This window comes from Ixodes scapularis, unplaced genomic scaffold (genome assembly GCF_016920785.2).
Source record: "Ixodes scapularis isolate PalLabHiFi unplaced genomic scaffold, ASM1692078v2 PGA_scaffold6__148_contigs__length_123643588, whole genome shotgun sequence".
NCBI classification, from domain to species: domain Eukaryota; kingdom Metazoa; phylum Arthropoda; class Arachnida; order Ixodida; family Ixodidae; genus Ixodes; species Ixodes scapularis.
In genome coordinates, this window is record NW_024609881.1 from 32635437 (window position 1) to 32643647 (window position 8211).

General features: G+C 50.4%; 1 pseudogene; it reads left to right on the forward strand.

Moving 5' to 3' along the window:
- Positions 1-967: 967 nt before the first annotated feature.
- On the forward strand, positions 968-3191 carry LOC120840010 (annotated as a pseudogene).
- Positions 3192-8211: the final 5020 nt, after the last annotated feature.

Below are 8211 nucleotides of genomic sequence, written 5' to 3' on the forward strand. Positions count from 1 at the left end.
TCGAATATGCTTCACACTCCTTTACTAAAGGCTCCTTTACTAAAGGCTCCTTTACTAAATTTGGAAACTGCTGCTTTCTACCTTTCATTCACTTCGGCTAGAAAAGCCACTCTGAATTTTATGTGCCACAAACTAAAGCTCCGAAACACTCTGCATGCATTTTGCTCAGAAATGAAATCCAATACGCAGAACCCAAATATGTTACAAATAAACACTGAGCATACTCCTTTTACGATAATGCGCTCAGTTTATCAGTCGAAGTTCACATATGTAAAGAATGTTACACACAGAAGATGACAAAGCATTTAATTGCAGATACACAAGTGATCACTATTATATTCAAATAAGGAAGAGAAAAGGATGGTATGGCCCTAATCATGGACGTCCTATTTCAGGCATGACCTGCTGCATACCACATTGTGGTTCAAGCAGACGGAAACCAGGTCAGGAAAGGAACTTCACTCTCCACGAAATACCATCAGACCCGGATGAACGAGCGAGCTGGCTACAAGCAATCAAGAGAGATGACTGGCTGCCTTTAACCTACTCCATGGTTTGCAGTCGGCACTTTGTGCCATCTGACTATGTTGAGGGCAAACGCCGGAAGCTGAAGAAGGGCGCTATCCCAAACATCTTTTGGAGCATGCCGCCTTCAAATATAACCAAGATGAAGGACGCTATCAGAAGGAAGTGCAGCACTCCATATTCATCAGAAGTTCCCAAGAAGAGGCAATCCCTGGACACAGGCAGTTCGCAAGTGACTGATGCGACATCAAGCTCTCCACTGGACACTCCACCGACCTCCTTTCTGTGCAATGAAGGTGCTGAGCGAATCCAAATAATCTGGACATCTCCAGCGAGCACCTTGGAGCCTCAAAACAGGCAGGCATCAGAAGTGTCAGACAGCAGGCCATGCCAACAGCCAGTGCTGTTCACCCATCAAGGAACAAAGGCAGGCGTTCGAAAGATGTCAGCACAAATAACAGTAAAGAAACGTAAATGGACCCGACGAGTCACCACCCTGCGAAACCAAGTGGAGAGACTCAAGAACACTGTTTACAGATACAAAAAAGACTTGGAAAAGTTGCAAAACCTGCGGGAAGAAGATGATGTCACAAATTTTCTTAACATCCGTGAACAAGCAAAGGAAAAGAACATGTCGGCTATGTTTCTAGTCGACCAAGTAAAGAACTACCACAAGAAAAGCCCAAGGTGGACAGAACATACCATCCGTCACTGCATTTTTCTGAGACACATTTCTACAAAGGCCCATGAACACATAAGATCTGAAGAGCTTTTTAAACTTCCCAGCAGGAACACTCTGCAAAGCTACATTGGAGCTGCCTCAGGTCAAACTGGCTTCAGCGACTTGGCGAAGGCTCGGCTTCAAACAGGACTGCACAACCTGGCAAACACACAATCAAGGACATGCTCTCTCATTATTGATAAAATGCAGATCAAACAGAGCTTGCACTACAACAAGCAGCAGGATGTCTTTGTGGGCCAAGTGGACCTGGGACCATTGACTGAAAAGACCAAGCAGCCCATCCTGGCAAATTGGCTGCTGTGCTTTCTCATGAATGGGCTCAGCACTCCATACCGGATCCCTGTTGCCTACTTTTTTACCAAAGGGTTAAGAGGGACCGAACTGGCCAAGCTTCTGCTTCATGTCTTGGGCAAGGTGAAGACGTTGGCTTCAAAGTACTCCGTATTGTAACTGACAATCACCGAGTGAATGTCAATGCAATGAAGCAGCTTTGTGGGGGACTCCTTACACACCATATCTTGCACCCAAATGACCCTGAGAGGATTCTGTTCCTTAGCTTTGACTATGTTCATATCTTGAAGAATATACGGTCCCAATTCCTGGAACGCAACTTTGGAAAGGACAATGAGATCAAGTCCTTCTACCTCAAGAAGTTGTACGAGCTCCAGAGAAAGGCGGCTGTCAAGCCAGTCAGGTTCCTGAGTCGCAAACATCTTTTCCCTAGCAGCATAGAGACAATGAATGCCAAGAGAGCAGTCCAGCTCTTCTCCCCTGAAGTGAGCGCTGTGCTCAAGCACCTCCAGGAACAAGCTGGCCTCACGAGTGACCTACTGTATGCGGACGCAGGACCAACCATCTTCTTCATGGACTCTGTGTACCGCTGGTTCCTTTTGCATGATACCAGTAACTGCACACAACACATACACCAACGCTACCCAGATGTGCGCCAGTATGATCACCCAGACGACCCTCGTCTGGAATGGCTCGAGTTTTCATTCCCAGCCTATCTCGAGCAGATCAAGAGCACGGCAAGCCCATCACAGTTCCTGACGACAGAAACCTACGAAGCCCTTCTCTTTTGACAACATACTCGACAGTTGCATGTGTACAACACCTTCTCACCAAGGAAGAGTTTGGATTTGTATTGACAAGGAAGTTCAGCAGCGACGCCATTGAGTCCCTGTTTGGCTCATTGAGACGATCTCAAGGGTGCAATGACCAGCTTAGCGTTCGAACTGCAATCTCAGGAATCGCAAAGATCCTGAAAACTGGTTTCATCAAAGCTTCCCAGCAGAGCAATGTGTCGCATGCTGCCTCGACCTCATCGGGTATGACTTCAGCAATGCGGTGCATACCACCAACAGTGTCAGATGCCACGGCTTTCCAACTTCCACAGAGTGCAGCGGAAATCTTAGAAAAGCTGTCAGATCTCAATGTACAATACCTGCCAAGCCTCGAGCTGTCGGCGACAGTGCACGTTGGGGGCTACATTGCCCGTGTTGTACAAGAACACTTTTCATGCTTCTTCTGCATACCTCTTCTTCCAAAGCCGAAGACAAACAGTGCCCTGCAAGGGATCACAAACCACCTGGACCGGGGAGGCCTTTTGTATCCCTCAGATAAACTCGCCCACCTTCTCAATGCCCTCAGGATGTTTGCAGCGGATGTGTTCTCGCACAACCTCAGGAATTGGCAGCCCCTCGAAACTTTTGTGAAGCTTGCACTGCCAGCAGTGTATGACTCTCCTTTGCTGCTCTGCCCGACGAACAACAAGGCTCATCGCCGTGAACTGATCCATCTTGTCTGCACAAAGTTCTTCAGACCGCTCCTTGTTAACTATGCCTTCTGTCACACAGACAGGAACGATAGATTTAAGATGTTTGCACGAAAGCCTCCATCTCGGAAGTTTCAGAAGGTGAGGTAGAATGCACGCAATGGTAGATTAGAGCAGTGTCTTCTTTTTCTACCTCTAGTCAAGCGGAACTCTGTTCATATGTATTTTATTTGTCCTTTAAGCCTTATCATTTAGTGATTTTGTGTCTGTGTTGGTCTTTCTGCGCAAATATATGATATATGTATAAAAATTATATTTGTTTCCAATGAGTTTACTGGGTGCCTTTACTCCCGCTAATAATTCCAGCACTTGCTACAAGTCGGTTTTCTCTTAAATTTGGTCGGATTTCCAGCACTCGTCACTGCAACGTGACTCGATCACGTTCCACCAGTAACATAGCACAACACTGCAGCAATGTCTTGTGTTGCTAGGGTTTGTTTTAATGCGTTGAAACGCATCAATTATAAAAAAAGAGAGACAAAATGTTGTTGCAAAACTTCTTTCAGCAGAACTGCTGTCCCTTATTTAGACACAGTTCGATCCTTGCTTATCACTGCTCACGACGTCTTTTTTTTTTATTTACATAATTCAACATGCTGAAAATTTAGACACGGTGCAATGTTATTATATGAAAAGCCTTTGACCAGCGCGACTGCGTAATATAGAAAGCCGAACTTTCGACCGACGTTTCACTGCCTTGCCTGACCTTAATTTTGCTCTTTTCTGACGTTCGAGCTTGCAAAACCTGCTGGCCGAAATTATTAATACCGCTGCGCTTTTCCTACTTACGCACGGCTAACCCAGATACTGCTCCTCATCCGGGGTTAGAGTCCAATCACAGCGGCTCAAGGGGTTCTCACCGAGTTGCCGCCGTGCACGCCGATATTTGGCAATTTGGCCGCCGGGCACGTCCGGCGAATCTTATGCTCCCTTCGGGAAGGCCCATGGGCTTCACCGCACAACACAACAGGATGGATGGATGGATGAATACGACTGAGCCCTTTGGATAGGGCGGTAGCTTACGCCAGCTAGCCATTTTGTTTTACCATTTAAGCTTAGAATATTTAAATGTGAAATCTATATTCACTCCGCAGTGCAAAGAAGGTGAGGCCATGAAACCCCCTTCCCATCAGTGAATAAGAAAATATCTAGTTTTCTCTCGATTTCTGCCACCATTCACTTAATATTTGCTTGGTGATCTCTACAGTCTTGAAATCCACTCTCCCTTCGCTGTCTCTAAAACCCAATGACTTTATTAAATCTATGTTGGCTTCGGTAGGCATAGGGTGAAGCCCTTTACAGTAGAGTATCAAGTGCTCAGCCGTCCCGTCCTCCTCTCCACAAGCAGTGCACACTGCTTGTGGAGAGGAGGACCTCTCCCCACCAACATGTACGCCTAGCTGGCGCCGCCACGCGGGAACCACACGCACTTTTTGCCGGCCGCCTTTGCATTGCCGGAGCCACGAGCTGACGGGCATTGTACACTTATCTAGGAGGCTCTGGACTGGGGCTCGGTAGGGATGCGCGGAAACATGGCGGTGTCCCGGTGTGTGAGCGCCGCTCGCTTTGAAACTAATATGTCGTTGTAGCTGCAATCTCGGGCGCGTTAGTCAGCAACGAATGGTGCAGGAGGCTTTCGCTTTGCCTTACCTCACTTAACTCGCAAAGCATGAGCAATAACCTCGCCGCATTTTTTAGATAGTATGGATCCTTGCCATTCCTAAGCCTGAATAAACGCGATAATTGGCGTCATGGCAACTTCTTTGGAAAGCAGATCGTCTTGACTAAATCGGCCGGGTATTGATAGCACAAAAAAACAGACGGCGTCCCAATACACCTTTTTTCTAAATTACCCAAGCATCGAGATCACTGGAAGTGTAATTCTACGGCCCGTGCGCGCTGGCCTTCCTCTTATAAAAGATTCGAAGTAAATAATCATAATAAGGCTTTAAAGAACGCGCGTGCAAGGTAAACTTTGTTTTAGATTTTTTGCCACGAGCGCTTTTTGCTTTAGAACAATTACTACTGCAGACGCCAGCACGTGCAAGACAATATACTTTCGAAAGACGTTGCCATGCCAACAATTATTGAGTTCAATGGCCAGAATCAAAGACTACCTAAAAATGCGGTGAGGAGTGTTTCGCGGGGAAGGAGCGACCAGCCACACCGGTGTCCGGCACCCGTTTTTTATTATCACTTCTCTCGAACTGAAGATAACCCCGAGCATGCGCACTAGCATGGAAGGAAGTACGCGTCGCCGCGGGGCACGCCAGTGAAAACTGTCGTGTCATCACTACATCCCCCCTCCTAAATTTTACAAGTACAGACGTACCGGTCGCCTAACTTGGCGGCCCGACCGAGTCACTCTTATCGGCGTATTGTCCGACGTCGACGTGTCCGTCGACGATGATTTTGAAGAGGAGTTCGTCAAGTTCGTCGGCGCTGCTGTTGGTGCAGGCTCAACTGCGGTCGGCTGTTGTTCGCTTCCGGCACCCGGACTTGCTCTTGCCGTTAAGATTGCCGGCCTGGCTGGAGCCGTAGTATCATTGGTCGAACCGCTGGGATCCGGAGCGTCGAAGCCCGCCGGAGACGCATCGAATGGTACCAGGTGTCGGCGGTTGCGTTGCAGGACTCCTGTCCCGGTCTCGCCTACGTAGGAGCGCGGCCGCTTCGCTGGAGTGAGGAATGTTGCTCGGCACCGCACGTCTTGCACCCACACGTCGTCTCTTACGGACAGCAGGCGAAGTTGGCGGGCGGCGTGACGGCAATTGAAGTCCTTTCGCTGGCGTCTTCGGGCCTTTCTGCTTTTCCTTTTGAAGTCCCGACGTGATGACCACCCCGGCTGCAACGTCTCTGGCATCTTCGGTATCTTTGTGTGCAACCGTCGGCCCATTAGCGGTTGGGACGTGCTGTAACCGGTCACTCCAGGGGTGTCTCGATACAGCAGGAGGGCCATATGCGGGTCCCTTGACTTGTAGAACAGCTCTTTCATGGTCCGCAGCATACGCTCCGCTCTGGAAACCGTAGCTCTGGGCGAACTCAGCGAACTCGCTCGAAGAGAACTGCGGTCTATTGTCCGATACCAGCACGTCGAGGATCCCAAACAGGGCGAATGAGCTCTTGACTGCTGCGACGACGGACGTTGAACGTCGTCGACGTCAAGCTGATGACCTCTGGGAAGCGGGAATAATAGTCCACGACGAGCACGTAGTGCCTCCCCTCGAGCTCGAACAAATTCACACCGACTCTCTGCTACGGACGACCGGGAGTCGGTGTGCTGATGAGTGGCTCGGAGCGTTGTACTCTTGCTTGGGCGCACCGCTCGCAGGCTGTCATAAGTTCCTCTATTTCGCTGTTTAGAGCAGGCCACCAAACTGCGTCCCTTGCCCTTGCCTTGCAGCGTCCAATGCCCTTATGGCCTTCATGTATCAGCTGCAGTATGTCGTGTCGCAGCGAGCGCGGAATGAAGATGCGGCGGTCTTTTAGTAATAAGCCATTGCACACGGTGACGTTCCCACGTTCCTTCCAGTACTCTCGTAGATGCACAGGAGCTCTGGACACATGTTCTGGCCACCCCTTCTCGCAGAAGCGTTGTAAGCCCGAGCAGATGCCGTCTTCCGCTTGGTGCTTTCGTAGGGCTTCCAGGCGGGATGACACGAAATCAGTGGCTACTGAAACCACTTCGCCGACGAAGGGTTCTATGGAGTCCAACGCACGTTGGCAGTGCTGATCCAGTTCCTGCACCGGTGCCCTTGACAGGGTGTCCGCCGTAGCTACAAGTTTGCCTGGGACATAAGGAACGGTGAACTGGTAGCGTATGAGGCGGATGCGTAGTCGCTGAATTCGATTTGGCATCAGATCCAACTCCGCGGATCCCAAGAGCGTGACGAGAGGGCGGTGATCTGTTTCGACTTGGAAGTCGATGCCTCTCAAAAACTGATCGAGGCTCTCGACCGCCCACGTTACGGCCAGGGCTTCTTTTTCGGTTTGGCTGTAGCGAGGTTCGGTGGTTGTGAGAGCCCTTGATAAATAGGCCACTGCCCCTCTCTTGCCGGAGGGCTGATCTTGAAGCATGACGGCCCCGAGTCCGTGAGAGCTTGCATCAGCTGAAACTAGAGTTGGGTAGGACGGGTCGTACTAGGCCAAGCAGATATGAGAGCTCAGCATGCTCTTTAGCTTCTCAAAGGAAGCTTGCTGGCTTGGTCCCCAGTACCACGAGTTGCGCTGTTGCAGCGGTCCTCTGATTGGTGCCGTGACGTCCGAGAGGTGTGGGATGAAGCGCCCCTCGTGGTTCGCCATTCCTAGCAGTCTTCGTACCCCGCTAACGTTCGAGGGCATCGGCAACTTCTGCAGGGCTTCAATATTTCCGGGGTTCAGGCTACTTCCTCTCGCGCTGACCAACACTCCGAGAAACTTGACTTCTGAGGCAGCGAAGCTGCACTTCTTGTTCAGTTTGACGTCTGCCTCGTCGAGCCTTTGGAGCACTTTCTGGAGTCGACGATCGTGCTCTCACTTTGATGCGCCGAAGACGAGAATGTCGTCGATCATGCTTACAACTCCTTCCAGTCCCTCTAAAATGCGACGCATCTGACGCTCGAAGTACTCTGGCGCTGAACAGATGCCAAAAGCCAGACTGCGGAAACAGAACCTTCCCATCGGGGTTATGAACGTCGTCAGCTCCTGACTTTCTTCAGAAAGCCTCACTTGGTGGAAGCTTGCAGTGTCGTCCAGCTTCGAGAAAACCTTTGCTTGCCCGAGACGTCCGGTGATGTTCTCAACCGAAGGTAAAATGTGACGTTCCTACAGTAGGACTTCGTTGAGGCGCGTGAGGTCTACGCAGATGCGGTAGCCTCCTCGTGTCTTTGGAACGACGACCATGCCCGCGCACCAGTCTGTGGGGCGCTCAACCTTGCGGATAACTCCTTCAGACACTAGCTTCTGGACCTCCCCACGAACGACGTCGTGCAGCGGGATTGGGACCCTCCTCAAAACGCTTAGAGCGAAGGGCTTGGCGCCAGGTCGGAGACGGATGACGTACTCCTCTTTTAGCTCCCCCAGACCGTCGAAAAGCCTGTCTCTCCGCAGCACCGCTGGTGTCGCCACATTGTCG